This window comes from Sinocyclocheilus anshuiensis, unplaced genomic scaffold (assembly GCF_001515605.1).
Source record: "Sinocyclocheilus anshuiensis isolate Anshui unplaced genomic scaffold, SAMN03320099.WGS_v1.1 scaffold976, whole genome shotgun sequence".
NCBI lineage: Eukaryota > Metazoa > Chordata > Actinopteri > Cypriniformes > Cyprinidae > Sinocyclocheilus > Sinocyclocheilus anshuiensis.
In genome coordinates this window covers 2246693-2267209 of record NW_015552538.1, presented here as the reverse complement: position 1 = coordinate 2267209, position 20517 = coordinate 2246693, and the positions used below count along the sequence as shown (strand labels likewise).

Here is a 20517-nt window from a genome sequence, read left to right as displayed (position 1 = left end):
ATATACACATATATATATATATATATATATATATATATAGAGAGAGAGAGAGAGAGAGAGAGAGAGACTATATTTGCATTTATCACCCAGCTCTAACCTGCTAAATGTGACTATAATGCATAAAACAATAAACATTAACAACATGATTTTCTATAAAGCTGCATTGAAACAATGTGTATCGTGAAAAGAGGTATACAAATAAATGACTTGACAATGAAAAATGTCAATTGGTTTTTTGAGAAAGCCTCAGTCCAGCTAAGGTGAGTGACAATGGACACACAATAAATATTTCTGAAGACTCCCAGATGAGTTGCATTAGCAGAGGGGATGAAAGCCTTGCTGGACAGCTTTAACTTTGATCTGCGTTCATTAAACAGGAGCGCTGGACAGGTTTATTGCTATGATTGCAAGCGCCGTACAGTAATTAAACACAGCAGTAGTGTTACCCTCCTCTGCATGTTGTTTGTCTTCTTTATGTGGAGCGAGAAACCATTTATCAAAGTCATGTATAAACAAGCATCTGTCTATGTTCATTTTGAACCCACAGGAACCATGTTGCAATGCCAGTGTTGATGAAAAAATGATGGTCAATGTGGGCAGAAGAACAGAAAACAGAACAAAAACAAACTCCTTTATTTTAAAGGTGGAGTATGTTTAAAGTACAATTCAAAGCCTAAAGAAACTGTCTGCCAGCATATCTTAAATTTTAATATCCATCAAACAATGTATGACTTCACGTAGGCACACACGAAAAAACATGTAATAAGATGCCAAGCATTTCTTTTAGACAGCAATGAGATTAAAGGGAGATTTTTCGCAATACTGACTCGCTGTGTTAAATGCAAGAAAATACTAAATAAAAGTCAAAGATAACAATACAAACTCAAAATTTCTCAGTAACTTCATTTAAACTCAATTTATACATCTACACTACAACTTACAAGTCTGCCATTAAGTCAGAATATGATTTTTTTTTTAAACACAGTAAGTGTTGTGAAAAAAAAAATATTATCATTTAAAATTCCTGGTTTTTATCTTAATATATTTAAGAATATGATTTTTTTTTTAAACACAGTAAGTGTTGTGAAAAAAAAATATTATCATTTAAAATTCCTGGTTTTTATCTTAATATATTTTAAAATATAATTTCTACCTGTGATTCTAAGTTTAATTTTTAGCAGCCATTACTCCAGTCTTCAGTGTCACATGATTCTTCAGAAATCATTCTAATATGCTGATGTTTTGAAGAAGAAAAAAAACAGTTATGCTGCCTAATATTTTTGTGGAAAACATGATCTGATATCTATCTGATATCTAGATTATTATGATTATGATAACTGTTTGCAGGGCTTCTTTATCTTCATGCTACTTATAAATAAAGCAGCAAACTCCTAGTAATCAATGTGGGAAACCTCAGGTGGCCACCTAGTGCGGTCTTTAATGAATACATGCAAAGACAAAGTACCTGTATTTGAGTCCGACAACAAATCCATGCACGTCTGCTGAGCTAAAGAATTAATTCATCACACAATTAAAAACTAAACACGTTTCGCATTACTGACCACGCTGCAGGAAAGTGGCTTTTAACCGCTGTTCCCACAGGTTCTGTACAGGCCCACAAAAAACATTTTCTTATTGGGCTTAATGTCTGTACACCAGACTACACTTTCCTTTGTGATTACTACATAAAAGTCCACAACACTGCATATTCCATAATAATGCAGAAAGCGGAATTCCTCCTCTGAAATGTTAAATACATACTGTTCTCTGCATATGATAGGTTCAATTTGTCATATACTCAAGTCATTACAGAAGTAACTACAATAAATGTGCATCATTCATGTTCACTAGTGTCAACATATTTTAACACAATTACCTGACGCACATCACCATGTCTGTTACATCACTCTGAGAGTCAAATGTCAGTATCCCAGCCAGGTTTCAATCTTTACTCCAGCAAATTAGACTGTGCCAACCAACGAAGGCATCATCAACCAAGCAGAACACCCTAGCAACTGCAAATCAACATGCTAAAAACCACTTAGAACACCTTAACAACCACCCACAGACCACTCACATTTTCTTCAGAAAAAAAATTATATCACATTTGGGAGGCAGGTCTTACTCTATTGATGGTATACAGTCAGCCAAATCTCAAATACTGCCATTATATTATTATTAAATATTATTAAAGTCTCATAGTGTAATCAATCTAAGCATTTCAAGGAAGCCTTTGAAGCTCCAGATGAGGGCATACAGTATGTAGCCTTGATAAAAGGAGGGGAAAAAGAAACAGACTTAATTCCAAAAATAAAAATGATCAAAAAGCTAATTTTATTTTTAAAATAAAACATTCCCACTAATTATTATTATGCAGAGATAAAAGTAAACAGATCCCATGATACCATGAGCAGGAATTTTAGCTACTGATAGTGCCAGGCTTTTATTTATTCTCTCTATTGTGGAGCGTGCCATGTGGAGCAATTAGCATTATGTTTCAACATCATCTTATCTCAACGCTTCTCAGTCTCGTTCATTATTATACGAACATTTTATTTTAACCACTGTCCAACCATTTTGAGCTTAATGTTGCTGAAATACATTTCTTTATGTACAACACACACTGAAAGAAAATGGCACCTATGATAGAAATTAAAGTAAAAAGCACTTAAAGCTTTTAGGTAACACCGAAATGAAGTACTGTATTTAATGAAAAAAAAATAAACTTCTTAACCGTTGACAAAATGCATTCTTTTCCTATGCAGTATGGATGCATTTCTGGACACACTATCCACCACCTTTTTGAGCATTATCCTTTGACCCAGATTCATACTATATCATAAGGAAGCATTTATATTCAGACACAAGGGCTGAATCTGAATATGCATATTTCTCTATGAACTTTAGTAGTTGAAAAACAGTATGTAAAAAAAGTACTGTGTCCAAATTCACAAAATTGATAAAACAGTAGACAAAAAGTCCCCGGGAAACCTACTACTTCTGGCAAGATTCTGAAGTGCACATCCAATGAACACTTTGATATCCCATGAGGCCATGGGAGAGGAGTTTTAAATGGCAGCAACACAACTGGTAGGTCGCATGACAATGATAACATGGAGCCGGGTTGTAACATGACAAATATGTCCAGATAATTCACATTACACACATTCATACTATAATTAACGTATTTTTTGTAACAGTCGCAAAGTAAAAGTGTAACAAAGAATTAGTGTTAAGATCCACATGCGGCTTTATTAACAGAACAAAGACTTATCAAACAGCTGTGGGTTGTTAACGAGAGAGCAATACATACAACCAGGAGCAGATCAGAAATCACAGTGTGTAAAAAGGCACAGGTTCGAGGCAGGCAGCAAACAGTCAAGATCTAAGTCAGGGCAATACAGAGCAGGGGTCTCTAGGCAGGCAGCAAGGAATCATAAACGAGGTAAACAATTGGGAGGTCAAAATACATAGGCAAAGGTAACACAAAGAACATTCAGAAACGTCAGCCAAGGAAAAACAAGACATCACACTGAGCCACGCATGCTCAGTATGTAAAGGGATAGTTCAGCCAAAAAATAAAATTTGGTCTTTAATGATAGGGATGCAGCGAAATGAAAATTCTTGGTCGAAGCCGAAGCCGAACAAAATGAAACACTGGGCCGAAGGCCGAATACCGAACACTAGGGATGCACCTAATGTTCGAAAACCAAAACGCATAAGCGAAAAGACTGATTAAATTGTACGAACAATGACGTGATGCGATCAAATATAGGCGCGCACTAATGCAGCAAAGATGTCGGCAGTGTGGAAGCATTTAAAACTGTCCGAGAAAAACGCAAAAATCATTACAAGCACCGACAGCTAGAGACATTTTAGCACTGCATCACATGTCTCCGATGAGAAGAGGAAGGGGTGGTTGTAGCTGGTTACTGTATCATGATTGATATCGCGAAATAGCCTTAAACAATTCAATAAACTGCAGAACATTATGTTTTCTAATACACGCACGAATTGCATGTATTCTGACAGCGCTGCACGAGCTCGCAGCACTATCTGCTTGTTAGCCAGGGTTCAAAGTCCAAAGCGCGAAGAAAATCTGTGCTGAAACACTCCTCGTCAGTTGCTCAGTAAAATTTTTATGATTTTTTTAAAGGCATGTGGCAATGCGATACATGTGACAAACATCATTTATAAATCTGCTGTTGTCAACAAAAAGAAACTTTCTGCGGGTTTCTGCCAAAATAAAAGCTGAGAAAAAGCAAGAACTTCATCAACATTCATAAATGTTAGTATTGTAATTTTACTGTTGATGTGAACATTGAAGTAAACATTATTATTAATACTATTATTAATAACTTTAATAAATAATTATTCAATACTTGACACAACCGGTCATGTGATAACACCCATGAGGGGGGCGACCCATGCAATGTATAAAACAGCTTTTACAGAGTAATACATCACATGATTGCAGATGTATCAAATAGTGCTTTTAACTTCTTTATATTTAAAATGTTTTAATTAGCAAAATTTCAACACGATACATAATCAAAATTGCCTTTCCTAAAATTATCAATTTCTCAAGTAAGGAAACTGCAGGTTGCACATGAAAGTTTGTGTATTTCTTTGATCACACTATCAAACAACTGACATAAACTCAAAGATACAAATCAGATACATTTTAAGAAGTGCTGTGCTTAGTTCAGGCAATCATATCAAATGGTCATGCAAACGTAAGCTGTGTCACATAGAGTTGCCTATTTATAAACATGCAAATTAAAGACGCAATCGGGACGGCAATCTGCTCACTGAGATCATACCCTGTTCTCAAGCACTCAGCTCTCAGCATTCAAAACCACTCAAGGCACATCATGAAAATATCCAAACACACCAAAGACATTTTAGAACAACACTGATGGTCCCATATTTAAGTGACAGAGCTGCCAAATGCGATAAAGAGGAAGAAAGAGACCACATCTGAAATAAAAAGAGATCTCTTTATTTTTCATCTATTTCTCCTACTAGACACTTATGAGAACACAAGGAAAGTAGATGGGCAGTTTCACCAAAGCTTTTGCTTCTCATATTTTTCTATAAAAATGATCAAATGTCCCAATACCATACAAATATCACAGAAATAGGTGGCTTGAGAAATCACTGTGTCTGTGACAGGGAAACTGATGTTTAGCCAATCAAGACAACTTTCAGACGCTTCCTTATTTTGGATGTTTGGTTTTTTTGACATATCTTAGAGCACAGAAAGACTGCCTTGCTTAAGTTAGTGAAACAGCTAACATCACTTGCAGCACCATGAAGAACTAAATGAAACAATACTAAAGGAGACAGTTCAACCCAAAAATGAACATTCATCATGTGCTCATTCTCAGATATGACTTTCTTCTGCGGAACAAGAATATCTTTTTAAGATTTTTTTTAAGTTTTGGTTTCAAAATTAATACATTTTTCCAAACTATTCTATTAAATTTATTCTCAGTCTTTTTTCTTTTATTTGTTTTGATTGAAAGACATTTTACGCATAGAGTAAATAAATGGACTGCACTTTTGACAAATATGGCTAAAACACTGTTCATTTACATGAAATAAAGTAAGAGATTTCAGCCACCTATTAATCACTTATCTAAAAAAAGCTGTTTTTTTCTGCATGAGGCAGGTTGCCATGTTGAGATCACATGACCAACTGCTTCTTGCGATTCAAGTTACTAGTACTACCACTAGTAGAAGAAGAAGTTTTATTTATATAGCGCCTTTCTGTAGCCCAAGGTCACTTTACATATAACAAGTAGTTTAGTACATCCACACAAGCAATACAGACACAATACAAATACAATATGAACACATATACAACATATAGAAGAGACTACAACATATGAAGAAAGAATTCTGCTCATTGCCCTGTTTTTGTTCAGCTGGGTGGCCAATGTTTAGCTCCCACTTAGCACTGACCCTTCCCTCATCATCATAGCTCTATATAAAGATGAATAGACCTCAGGAGAACTCAGTGTATGAATAACCGTGTGTTTGTACTTACCATTTGTGCAACAAGATGCAGTGTTTAATTAATACACAATAATTGTTTTCCTTGCATTTTTCAGGATTTAAAAAGTTTGGCACAACATCTGGATGAGTTACAGGCCTCTTCCTTTACATTAATCTTTATCTCTTTTATGTGCTTTACCTTTATGTATTCATTTCTTAATGTAATCAACATTCATTTGCTTATTTTATTCACATTATATTACTGTGATTAACCATTGTTAATGTTTAATCTTGTGTTGAGTTGTGATGTAAAAATCTTTGAGATTACAATACACAAGATGATGTTGGGAAGCAGCAATTGTATTTGCTTGGTAATAGTTGTGGAATTTATGCTAGTCAGACAAAGACAGACTGATCATAAAAAGAAATGCAGCAAAGATTCTTCAGTAAACTTTATTCAGTTATTTTATGCTTCCTGCTCTTTCTGTATCTGTATCTCTTGTAAAAATATAAGAGTTAACAAGCCAATGTATTGCTTTGAATATCACACCAAAATCTGGCATGTCCTGGCAGAGAGAGAGATAGTGAAGACTGGATCTAAAACATTTGATTAATTAACTTTTCACATAATGTATTACATGTATTTATCATTCGTCCATGAAATTTACTTTAAAAGAATGCTAAAGACTCTAAATGGGACACTATACTAGCAGTGTAAATTCAGTGTAAATTAGGTTTGAATACCCTTTGACTGAAGAACTTCTAGCACAGTGTTAAACTATAGAGCCAATCTCAGCTGTAGTTGTGCTGCGTTTGTACTCCCTCATAATTGTCGATTCATATTTCATGTTACAGGCACATTACAATTAATCATGGTGAGGTCATTTCATGGACATTTCATTCCCAAAATATTCAGACAACTTTAATAAACTTTAAACTTTAATAAATTAATAAATCTTATACAGCAACTGTAACAACTGACTTGTTTTGAATGTTTTAATTCTGACATAAAACCAGAACAATAACAAGAACATTTAACAATGCATAACAAAGCTTTATGCCTTAACAAGTACAAAGTCATAGGGTACCATTCTAAAAGAAATGTAGTAATAATGCATGACTTAAAAAATCTGTTGAAACTTTCAAAATGGATGGGTTGCAACATGACTGTTTTGAAAGAGTTACAGTTCCAAATGAAACTTCTAGAATCTAGATTCATATCACCTCATAACTAAGGGAATGAATTAGGAACAGCAGGGTTACGGGTTGTCTCTGCAATTTGTACATCATCAGCCTCACAATTCTGAAATAAATAGTATTTGCAACAAACAAATTAAAATGAAATGTACATGGTTTCCAATGTTTGCATATTATTACAGTCATGGCCAAAAGTTTTGGCAGCTTGCAGGACGTTTTGATACCATTCTTTATTCATGGCAGTGTTTTTGGGCAGAATTATGAGAGAGCCCACTTCCTTGGTTGAAAAGCAACCCCACACATGGATGGTCTCAGAATCCTTCACTGCTGGCACGTATTTTTCCACATGTTTCTATGGTATACTGAAAAACAATGATAAGCATATCATACGTTTTAAAGGCTTTCTTTGGCAAAAAATATATAATGAGTCAATATTTAGTGTCGACCCTTGTTCTTCATAACCTCTGCAATTCGCTCTGGCATTCTTCTCCAAACAATTGATTTTCCAGATGTCCCAAACAGTCGGAAGGGAGCTTCATCAGAGAAAATAACTTTGCACCAGTCTTCTGCTGTCCAATCCTTGTAATTCCAGCAGAACTTCAGTCTGTCCTTGACGATTTTCTTGGAGAGAAGTGTCTTCTTTGCTGTTCTTGACACCAGGCCGTTGTCCAAAAGTCTTGGCCTCACTGTGCGTGCAGATGCTCTCACACCAACCTGCTGCCATTCCTGAGCAAGCTCTGCACTAATGGTGACATGAATCCGTAGCTGACTCCTCAGGAGAAGACGGTCCTGGCACTTGCTGGACACTCTGGGACATCCTGAGGACTTCTTCATTGCACTCGAACCTCTCTCCTTGAAGTTCTTGATTATCCGGTAAATGGTTCTTTCAGATGCAATATTCTTTGTAGCAATTTCCTTGCATGTGAGGCCATTTTGATGCAAAGTGATGATGGCTGCACATGTTTCTTTGGAGGTAACCATTGATAACGAGATCTATAGATATAGATCTTGTAAGATCAAGATCTTACAATCTAATTAGTATGATAGTGATTTGTAATGAAATTTGTTTTTTTGTGAAAAGTTCATTTTTTTGGCCAATGAAGCTTTTAGCAATTATTTAAAATGCATCTCATCACTCTTCACAATAATCTAGACACAATGTGAATGAACACCACAACAGCTTAAGCAGCAAACTTTGCAAAACACTAAATTTATGTCACTGCCAAAACTTTTGGCTATGACTGTACATCAGTGGTGGGCCGTCAGGGCCAGCAAATTTGTTTTATACCAATGCTATCTGTAAGGTATAAATGCGTTTGGGTGAATAAATGTCTGTAAGACCATCGGATGGACTGTATTTGTGTCATTTTGTTAGGTTAATGCTTCAGCTACAGATGTGTTGCGCAATTGTTAATTGGGTTTCTTTCTTTAGTAATGGCATTCATTCTCGCTACATAAGATACCTGTCTGTTATGTAGTGCCCTGCTATACTGCATTACTGTGTAATATTTATGGTTTCTATAGCCGTGGCATCATTATGATGGTATGAAGAGATGGATTAATTCATGTAGGACGCCACTGAAGGCCTAGGTGTAAAATGCACGGCCTGCCACTGCTGTACATACATCATCATCAGCTGAATGCGTGTCATCGCAGGACTTGAGACACAAGACAAGCTCTGCTGTAACAGCTCTTTCATGTCCTCAATAAGCAAAAACACAGGAGACTGCTTGAAAAATATCCAAAAACTATATTTTCATAATCTTCTATGTCCCATCAGTCAAAACCTTATTTTATGAATCTAATATCTTAATGTGGTATGGTATCCACGTGAATAATGATTATTTATTAAATAAACATAAGAATCGAACAATATTAAATCATAACACTAAACAGCAGCCACTGGCTTACACTGGTCACGTTAACAAGTGTGTCTAAACGACCAATTTTACTTCCAAGTTTTAAATAAGCATGCAAAGATAAAACAATACACCTTTACAAGGCTAGTTAACTGAAATGAAACAATCAACTGCACAAACCTCTGCCGTGACTTGAACCGTGGTCTCGCGCTGATGACGTAACATCCAGGTAAGCACACCCACAGCAGAAATAGACGATTGGTCGATCGACAGGCTCAAATCTGATTGGCTAAAGAGTACGCGTGTCCCGCGTGGGAGGAGTTTGCTGCCAGGAAAGTCTCAAAAATACACACACAAATCCAAGGCGATTCACACATTCAGTCCATGATGAACTCGTGAATTTTAAACTTTCAAAATTTTTGTACACAGTTGTACATCTGTGAATTGTGTTTTGCATTTGTGAAACGTATTTTATGAATATTTATTCTTATTTTGTGCACGTGAATTGGTTTTTGTGAATATATATTTTTTTCCGTGCACGTGATTTGGGTTTCATGCATGTCAATTGGGATATCATGTCTTTTGCGTGAATTATTATTGAGTCTAATCTGCTTCCATAGAGGTCAGATTTAGGTCTGCTGAACAGATTAGGTGTTATGAAGGTGACTCTATTTTGGCCCCTTCCCTGCCATAGACCGCCCACTCTTCTCAGCATTTACCTGTCAGCAGGGCCACGCCAAATAAGGAAATATGACATTTTACCGTGTGGCGGTGATGAATCACGCTTGTAGTGACTTACTTTGTACAGATACCTTTGGTCAGGCCTGACTGATCACGGTTGAAAAATAACACGCAGAAAGCCTCTGAGCTGGCATTTTCCCTGTCACAGTTTGATCTGTCAATCTGTCAAATAAATAGGGCTTCAGGAAAGTGGTGAAAGGGGAGTAAATCCCTGTTTGCAGCAACACTGACATCTGCAACACTAAATTTGCACTGCACTGGCTTCCTTCAAAAATAAAAGACGATAAAAATAAGACTCACTGGTATAGACTTGGTTACCACGCAAAATGAGGTATTATTGTGTGACGGGCTTGAATGAAAGATGTTTCCTCTAGCATTATATCATAATCATCACTGAACAAGTACTGGTTCTTTTATGTCTGCTCTATTACTAGAAAGATATATCAAGATCTTGTTTCAAATACTTGGGCCTCTTGTATAAGCAATTCTGGTAGATCCCAGGAATAGACTCGGAATCTAATAACTAGACAGCTCTGTGAACTCTTCTGGCTTCAAAATACACTTTTTAACACAGGAAATAATTTTAACCCACAAGGATTCCTAAAAAGGGACTGTTTACACAGAGAAAAAAATCCACCCACAAGAATTATGCTGGTAACACAAAACCAGAAGTTTGTCTGCTTAGAAGAGCAGTCCCACCACTAAAAAAATTAAACAGCTTTATAGCTTACATATCAAGATTGTAGAGGAATTAATATTAGCGCTTTAAATAAAACTAAAAATACAAGATGTACATTTCTTCTTTTGAACAATGATACATTTCTTGCCCCATAGATTTTCATTGTAAGTGCATAACTGTAAACACAGTTTACATTTAAAAAAAACGCACAAGGAACAAAATAATTGCTAGTGGTAACCTGTAGCAGAAATGGCAAAAATTGTTTTGAATCCGGAAGATTTTTACAGAGCTGTATACATATGACCGACCTGGGAAGTGCAGCTCAGTAATTACTTGAGGAGTACATGGTCTTCTAACAAATAGCAGTAATTACAGCTCACAGTATAAAGGCAGTCTGTTCTCTGCAGTACAAATATTCATATATAGTGTATATTCAAAATGTTTCAGAAGTAAACAGTGTGATTCCCAGCAGGCCTCACCTCTATGTGTGACTCATCTGTTATCAAATGAATATCTATGTTTGACATCATTACATTGTGCTCAGCTCGATTCCGAGAAAAGTCTGTAATGAAACTATAACTTCTGCTATGGTAATTATGAGAACATTTAAACATTTACATTCATGAAGCCAATCATGGCTCAATCTAACAAGTATGATCCAATCTAAGCTGTCAAATTAAAACTAAACCATTCAAACTAAATTGCCTGTCATCCTCATGTTTGTCTTTGCCAGAGATGAAGTAGGCCTAGTTGTGTTCAACACCTGCGTACACTTGTACTGAAAACAATTGCAGATAAAGACTGCATTCATGTCTCATAATTAAAGTACATTCATTTTACAACATATCCAATAAATATCATTCAATATTTCTTTATTTTCTATATTCTCTTCAGACATCAGCTATAAGTCCAGCCCAAAGCTACAACCGCATCCAATAAGAGAACTGGTTTAGACTATTGGAAAGTCGTATATGCTATAGCAGCATTTTTTGACAGCAGTGTCAAAAGAGCTGAGTGTCTGCTCTGGCAAGACCTGTCTCATTACACTGAGTAGCTTTCACAGTGCACGCCTCAACCTCTTAACATTTATACAGATTTTCATCAACAGGAGGAGATGCAGCTACTCTTCCTGTCCTGAGGACTGTTGTCAACATGGGAGGTAGCAAAATGTTAGTTTGTTATGCAATTTTGGGGAATTTTGGGCAAAATTGTATAACAGAAAGCACACAATGAAATGAACTGAACAAATGAACCCATTTGACTCAATTAACTGAGGTATGAAACTCAGGTATGACTTACAGAATACTGCATAAGACAAGTATATAGTACAGTGAAACATGGTACACTGCATGCTAGGGCTGCATGATATTGTAAAAAACTAACACTGCGATATTTTGTTTTTCTGCGATATATTGCGATATGAAAAAAAATCACCAGATGACTTGAATAGCTCTAGTTGGGGGGAAAAAAATCATTCCGAGAGCTCTCTGACCCTCCCATAGACAGCAATGTAATTACCACAATCAAGGTCCAGAAACGTAGCAAGGAGATCGGTAAAATAATCTATGTGACATCAGGGGTTTAATCGTAATTTTACGAAGCTACAAAAATACTTTCTGTACGCAAAAAGGGTCACAATCAAGGTCCAGAAACGTAGCAAGGAGATCGGTAAAATAATCTATGTGACATCAGGGGTTTAATCGTAATTTTACGAAGCTACAAAAATACTTTCTGTACGCAAAAAGGGTGACGCGGAGGAGACAAATTGTTGAATAAAGTCGTTATTTCAGTTTTCCTTGCATACAAAAAGTATTCTCGTAGCTTCGTAAAATTACGATTGAACCCCTGATGTCACATGGATTATTTTACCGATCTCCTTGCTAAGTTTCTGGACCTTGATAGTGGTAATTACATTGCTGTCTATGGGAGGGTCAGAGAGCTCTCAGGATTCATTGAATGAACGAAGGTCTTACGGGTTTGGAACAACATGAGGGTGAGTAATTAATGACAGAATTTTCATTTTTGGGTAAACTATCCCTTTAACATTCATGACACAGAAAGCAACAGGAACATTATACTGCTGTAAACTACTATTACACATCCATTCCTTTCTCAATTGTTTACCTTCACCTAAGCCATAAACAACTGTTTACAAGGATACTTGCAGAGACATGCATTTTGACATAGTTTCGCGTGTATGTGTCATTTCAGGCACAAACAGACACAGAAGTGAACGGAATTCAGTGTTCACATGCAACTGCGTGGCACTCACCGTGTCTGCACGGTTGTGGTTAGAAGGGATACAGCTACGGCTGGAAAATAACAATAAAGTAAATTTGCTACCTACATTCTGTTTTATTAATGTCTACACCTACGCCAACCCTAAACCTACCCCTTACAATAATCCAAATACAGTAATTATTGTTGCTCAGCGTGATAAAAATGAGGCAATATTGAAGTGCACATGCCCAGTAAGCCCTGGTGGCCACAGCTGTATCCCTTCTAGCCTCAACCTGTCTACACTGGATGTAAGCGACGCGGTGCGATGCGGCAAAATACCATTATAATCAGTGATGCTCTCTGACTACACTGGATGAAGCGCAACGCGACACAACAAATCCCCAACAGTAAACTGATGCCTCGCTCTATTTATGACATACTGACACAAAGTTCAAATGATTTGCAACGGTCGCTTTGTCGCATCCATTGTAAAAGGACTTTAGCTGTTGCAGTGCGGGGTGGTACCTATAATCAGAGAGTATGAGATTTCAGATGCAGCTAGTTTCATTCAGTAAAGAAACAAGTGTCTCTTAATAAGCAAGTCATTGAATCATTCGTTTAATCAATTTGTTCAAACAACAATTTATTCAACTGTGTGCTGCCTGGAGATTTGTTTTGCACTTTGGTTTTGATTATTTGGTTATTTTTCACTGGCAGAACAAACTTGTGTCCAAAATGTGTACTCTATATTAACCTCCTTGTTATTGAGTCGTGCTGTTGGTCTGAATTTTAGCATGGATTTTTGACTCCATAGTCTACTGTGTTTTTTCCTGAATGTAGTAAAAGCGTTATAACAAAATGCTGCTTCAAACATCAAATTGTTTTTCAAAGGCCTTTTTGCCCTTTTTTGCTCATATCATAGACTCTAGCTCAAACAGAAGCAGTAGACTCAAAAGATGCACCAAATTTCCCTTTCCTGTTAGCACATAATTATCACAGCAACTGGATTACAGCTTTTGCTCCAGAGAATATGGTCACCTGGATTAATGACACGTGAAAGCAATCTCCAGACCCCGCCGCGTCTAACCCACAAGGGCATGCTCAGCCCTGCACCTAATAAACATCCCATACCAATGAGGATGCACAGGACTCGAGCAGGTCCCTCCAGGCTGTAAATCCAACAAATGTAGTTCCCGCAGCCCCATGCATGCTCACAGAGAGAACCTGCTTGGGTTGACAGATCTAGCAGAAAGAATCTGAACATAACAACAGCAGCCATCTAACAAGCGCAGTGATGTGTGGAACATACAAGGAGGAACAGGAAGAATAATTTAAAAGGTGACAAGAAAAAGCGCTTTGCTTCCTTGCGTAAGGTGTGTGATGCTGTCTCACTATTGATCTGTGCCCATGCAGATGCTGACAGTAATTGTGTGTCTCTGTGTTGACTATAATGAATACAATATCATGCAAAGAGTGTTATTGTGCCAAGAGGATGTCATCACTTTCTCCATGTGAGTAATAATGGCCCATTAGTGCAGCTGCAGGTTACTCATTACTGTGATTGTCTGGGAAATGAGGAGCTTGTGAATCTATTTGTACTCTAATTGTTGAGGGGGAACGGAGGAACTCCACTGAATGTTTGGCCTTCCATAAGAACAATGGGAGATTTTTCTAGGTCTCATTACATTAGTGTGAAAACCCTAACCACAGAAGCCATGAAAACTTAACACACATTCAGGCACACGCGCAAATAGACTGTTTTAATATTGATGAGTTGATGTGTTAATACATAATGTGACTTTGTTTCACCATATGCAGAGGACAAATTTAGTAAAAACAAACAAAACGTTTTTTTTTCCAGATGTATACAATTAGAGTACCAAACCCCATGGTTAAGTATATACTTCAGTTTGTAACTCTTGCCACAGACAGGGGTAGAGTGTCTTTCAAAACCTGAATTGAGAATGCTTTAAGATACGTTTATAAAGATTTACAAACATCAAATATTGGCATTGAATGCCATTATAGAAATGTATTTTGTTTATATATTTCTTTATATTTAATTAATTTAATGAAGACTTATTTGCAAAAAAGGAAAGCCAATTCGATTCAAACTCACTAAAAACTAATACAATTCTGCTACAGACACTAATGATGCGCTATTCATTTTTGAATCAATCGGAATTATGGTTTTGCCTGCTGAACAAAACAGACAAAAGTAACAATACAGTGAGGGAGGGGCTCATGTCATATCTAAGGATCTTACATAAGGAATCGGAAAAAATGCCAAAATGGACCCTCTCTCTCCATAATATGCACTGAAACTTTGTAAAATGCGTTTTGACCTTTATTCCAGTAAGCAACAACACTATGAAATCAGTGTTGAGCAGAAAAACAGAACACCGTTTTAATGCTTTTGTGTTCCTAATTATGGACTAGCTGTCTTAAGAGTTTTTTGTTTTTAACTGAAAACTAAGAGACTGTTTCTGTAAACATGTGCAGATCATTTGTGGTGCCTTTAATCTCAGAACCTGTGTGCAGTTGGCTTAGTTAATTGCATCTCATTTCAGCAGATTGCACATTCGTGACTGCCCAGAAACTCCATTTGGTTATAGTGCCAGGGGACTTGGCAAATTTAATTAGTGCTAAAATAAAAAGAGGCAGAGATAGGTCCTGAGGAGAGGAAGAGCTATGAAAGAACTAGAAAGGAAGGTGAAAAGAACGAGTCAGGGATTTTTCCAAATCAGGGGGTTTTATCATCTGAACAACACAATTTAAATTGATGTGATGCCTATGGGTATACAATACGTGAGGACTGCATCCGAAATAAAACCCTGTCGGGTCTGAAATTCATCTTAATTGTGCTGTTATATGGTTGGTCAGTTATCATAAGATTAGCATCTTTAATTAAAAACAACTGAAATGCTTTACACAACCCATTTTACTTATGCAATAGGTCGTATTTCTGCATGAAATAGAATATTTAATGCAGAAAAATTGGATGGGACTTGATCAGACGAGGCCTCGGCACACATCCTCAGCGAGGACCTCGCTGACTGGACCAGCCCTCAGTACAGATCCTTATGACCGGCTACGAACATGTCATGCCACGACCAGCGAGGACCACAATGCAGACTTTAACAAGCACAATCATTGTGCTTATTCCTACTGATAAGATAAACTGGCTGAACTAAACTGAAAATGGCAGCTCTGCCTTCATGTTTCGACAGACTGGACAGAAACTCTTACTTTTCCACCTAATACCAATGTGACATACCTCAAACCAGTGTTCGAACTATACCGTGGACTTTGGGGGAGCCCACTTGTTTTTTTTTATAACGTGCCTCAAAAGAGGGCTTACAATGACTTACAAAGATACATGTCACATTACACAAAACTGAAATTGCATGTCAAAATAACACATTGTCAATATTTTTGAGACCCCCACAAAATTTCACAAATCACGTTTTCAGGGGAGCCCATGTCTTATTAAGGGGAGCCGAGCTCCCCCTAGCTCCCCCGTAGTTCGCACCCTGCCTCAAACTATATCACACCATGTGAATTCATTTAGGCCAGAGGAGAACTGGTCCCCTCACTGGCTTCTTCCAAGGTTTCTGTCACCTGATGGATTTCGGGTTTCTTGCCATTGTCTCCTTTGACTTGCTTAGTTGGCAAAAAAACACTTAATATTTATTAATATTATTGACTTGATGGCACTGATACCATCGGATGAAAAAAAGTGAACTGAGTTAAACTGGATGATGACATTTTTGTCATCTGTAAAGATTCTTTAGAATTGAATCGCATCTTGCAGCGCTGACAATGTTATTGAACTGAATTGAATCAACAGTAAACAGACTTGAACTGAATAACGACATTGCTGCCTTCTCTAGAATGGCTAATAGCTGAGTTGAACTCATTTCAAAATAGATTAAATGTATAGTTCAGTCATGAAACTCTAGATGGCGCAGGCTGATGGGTATTAATGTAACTCATGATATTCACAGTGTTAAACGACTTGGCACAAGCTGATTGGTTCATGTCAGCCAATGAGCTTGCTGCATTTAAATGGCTGGTTAGCATCCACTTGAGCATTTTGGAGCGTGCTTTCAAAGTTCCTCTGAAACCCTCCACCTTCCCCAGCTCCACCTGTATAGATCTGCTACAGGTTATTTTATATGCTATTTGTGCAGCAGCAGTGTGTCTTAAATACTCACAGCACCGTATCACCATATGCATTGGCAGTAGCAAGTTCCCATACTTGCTTACAGCAGCAGCAATAATCTACAACTCAGCAATAACCAACAGCAGCAGCAATTCAGTAGCAGCGTAGCAGATCTATTCCGCCAAGACCAAATACATGAACATTGTCATAACCATTACCATGCTAAAATCTTCCGAGAGTTGTCATGACGGAACTGTACTAACACTTGCTCTGAATAATGACACTATTGCCTTTTTAGCAGAATTCACAGAAGAATTTGAATTGTCTCCATAATTGAATTTCCATAACTGATTCTGTTATCTTCCTGTTTATTACTGCAAAGCTGCTTTGAAACAATCTTGGCATAACTATATATTATTCATGAGGAATTGATTGGCTCTTGAAAAGTAGGCATTACATATTATTTATGACAACTTGCACTAATGCATCATGTACAATAAGACCAGCAATGTGCATTAAAAAAATTAAAAGTGGTCAATGTTGTTTTAAACCTGCTCAGTTAGATTCTCTAACTGTTGCTTTGTTTTGACAGTTTTGACCTGCAAGAGAAATGCATGACCGTAGAAGAAGACAAGCAACCCAGAATAAGAGACACAAGAAGAGAAGCCTCCCTGAAGAGATCACTTCAACTCTCCCTTCTCATCGACTCTAACAGTGTCTGTTGATCTGCTCTGACATGGCTGACCTTTCCAGGTCCTGCAATGTGCCCCCACTGTTAAAAAGGCCACACCATGCCTGAGAAACCTCGCTGCCAAATTACCAGCCCACCATCGGCCACGAGTTTCACAATTTGAGTTGAATTACTGAAATAAATGAACTTTTCCATGACATTCTAATTTATTGAGATGCACCTGTACTTCTGCATATTCACAATAACAAAAAAAAAACAATGCACAATTCTTTTGCGCTACTGCACTAATCTGGATTATTAGATTATGGAATACTGTGAGTGCTGTAATTTCAAGTGGACTTTAAACACAGAAAAAAATGAGGATCGTTGTATGTCCGTGAAAAGCCTCCTCCTCACACAGAGTGATCCATCTTAACCGAAATAAACAGAGCTGAGTATCAGGATGAAATTTTCATACAGTCACCACTTAGCACATGTGATTCAGAGAGCAAAAGCGACAGTTGTCAGAAGAGATTTATTTGCGTCTCCTGGTGTATCTTTAGAGAAGCAATGTGAAGCAACATTTTGAAAGCACAGAGAGAGCGAGAGATGAAGTTATGTTTCATTTGGGCTTTGGTTCTCTGTCGCATACACTCTTAAAAATAAAGGTGCTTCACGATGCCATAGAAGAACCTTTTCGTCTAAATGGTTCCATAAAGAACCTTTAACATCTGAAGAACCTTTCTGTTTCACAAAAGGTTCTTTGTGGCGAAAGAAGGTTCTTCAGATTATAAAAAGGTAAGAAAGAGATGGTTCTTTAAAGAACCTTTGACTGAATGGTTCTTTGTGGAACCAAAAATGGTTCTTCTATGGCATCGCTTGAAGAACCTTTTGAAGCACCTTTATTTTTAAGAGTGTACAGACTGTGAACTTCCAGAACGAGTTGGCTGATTCTACAGAGATTAATCATTATAACTGTGGTCTTGCAGTTTTGGGGTATGAATGTGAATTTCTCTTCACCCAATAAATGTCTCCTCTCTGAAACTTCCTTAAAGGCAGCATACATTTTTTTACAGCTGTTCCTCAAAGTCAGTATTATTAAGTATTAATATTTTTTTTCATTACAATACATGCAGGCTGAGCAACTAATTAACTTGATTCATTTGCTTGGCAACTGTTAAAATGAGTGATTGCCAAAACTGAGTTTCTCATGATAACAGAGCAGAACAGATACAGACACAGCCAGTTGTGTCAAACATAATTCATGGACTAACATTAGATCAGCAAGTTGCCGAGGATGACAACAAAGCTATTTATATGCTATTTACGAGAACGGCATTCGCAGGCACTAAAAACACATATGTCTTTTATTCACAGGCACTTATAAAAGTGAAAGTCTGCATATTTTCGCTATATTAAGCCATCATTATACTTAGTAAACAACTAAAATAACTTTTTAATGGCTTGCTTGGCCAGACTGGCACTGTCAGATTTATAGATGGAAATGCTCGACAGCTCGGCTCGGCTTTATGATACCTCATTTAAAGTTCATTACAGCGCAGGCTCTCAGTCATTTAAACTGGAATACAGAATCTGAGTAAGAGAGCTATGGTCATAGAGACTGCAGAAAATAGCATTTTAGACTTGACATTTAGTCATTTTGACTGGCTATCTCTATCTGTTGTGCTTTTTAATGTGTTTTCCATAAACCATGTTGGGTGATAAGTTAATAATATCACTGTCACATTAATAATATCACTGAGTGACACAGAGTGGCCACGGGCAAAGAAAACTCCCAATTATACTGTCTTTTCTGACAGGGTAAATATAACCACTTAAAATCATATGTGAAGTAGATTAATCTTTCCATTTAGAAAAGACTAGTGATGGACTAAAATACCTTCTAAACAGTGAAAGAAAAATGCAGAGGGCATAAAAATGGAAAATGTACTTGGATTCATAATGCACAGATCTCTTTTGGAGACACTGCATTGATTGATTGGCTTTTGTTGTTCAAAATCATTTCTCATTCAACTGGTCCAGAATTAGCAACATATCAGTACAGCGTGCCAGAGGAAATATATTACCTTTAAGTTCACCTTAAGTACTTCGCTTCAGGGGTGCAATAGTGGTTGGTATTTTGGCGTAGCTTTTATGTGAACGCTCCAAATGAGACCCCATTAAATCAAACTGGACTGAGATCTCTAAAGGAGGTCTGAGTGCATTGTGAACACAAAACTTTATTATTTCACAATAACAGTCACTAATAATAAACTTAGATTCCCAAAGCAAGGTGTTTTTATGGCAAGTAAAATAAGACCTCTTTATTGATGGACAAAAATAAGGCCTGATTACTTTTTTTTTTTAAGTCCAGGGACATTGTGAGTGTAAACAGAACTGGTTTCACTTTTTAGGACTACTTAAAGAGGTCTGAGTGCACTCAAAATATCCTCACTGCATTGCTCAAGGTCTTAAAGTTGCTGTAAAAAAAAAAAAAGAAAGAAATTACGACTTAATATACTCATTGTAAAAAATTATTTTCTACGTTGTAAATGAAGATTATTGGAGTACATTTTACAAAAATAAGAAAATACTATTCCAGTCTTTCTCCAAAATGTCACGTTTAATTTAATGAACTAATAAAGCCGTTTCTTTTTTAAAACGTACAAGCAATTTCTAAGTAAAAGTTGTTTTATACATCAAATTTTTCAGTGTATTATTTTTTTAAATAATAATTATTAGTAGTAGTTGTTGTAGTAGTAGTATTTTTCTTATTAAATAGATCTAAACCTACTTTTCTAAGAGTGCAAATGCCATTTTGGTTTACTCAAAGTGGTCTGAGTGGACTCATGTGTGAAAACACCATCAGACTACATTTTACACTTCATCATTACCTTCATTCGAGGCAACAGAGCGGCAAATGAATTCTCCGAATTAGTTTATGAGAGAGAGGGAGGCGCGTTACCTCTTGCGCTTTGGAGACTGC

The 20517-nt window shown here is 36.9% G+C and overlaps 1 protein-coding gene across 1 annotated transcript in view; it reads right to left on the bottom strand.

Moving 5' to 3' along the window:
• hs6st3b (heparan sulfate 6-O-sulfotransferase 3b) overlaps positions 1-20517 on the bottom strand; it is a 67222-nt gene that overhangs the window by 46039 nt on the left and 666 nt on the right. The gene's annotated exons all lie outside the window — the stretch shown is intronic.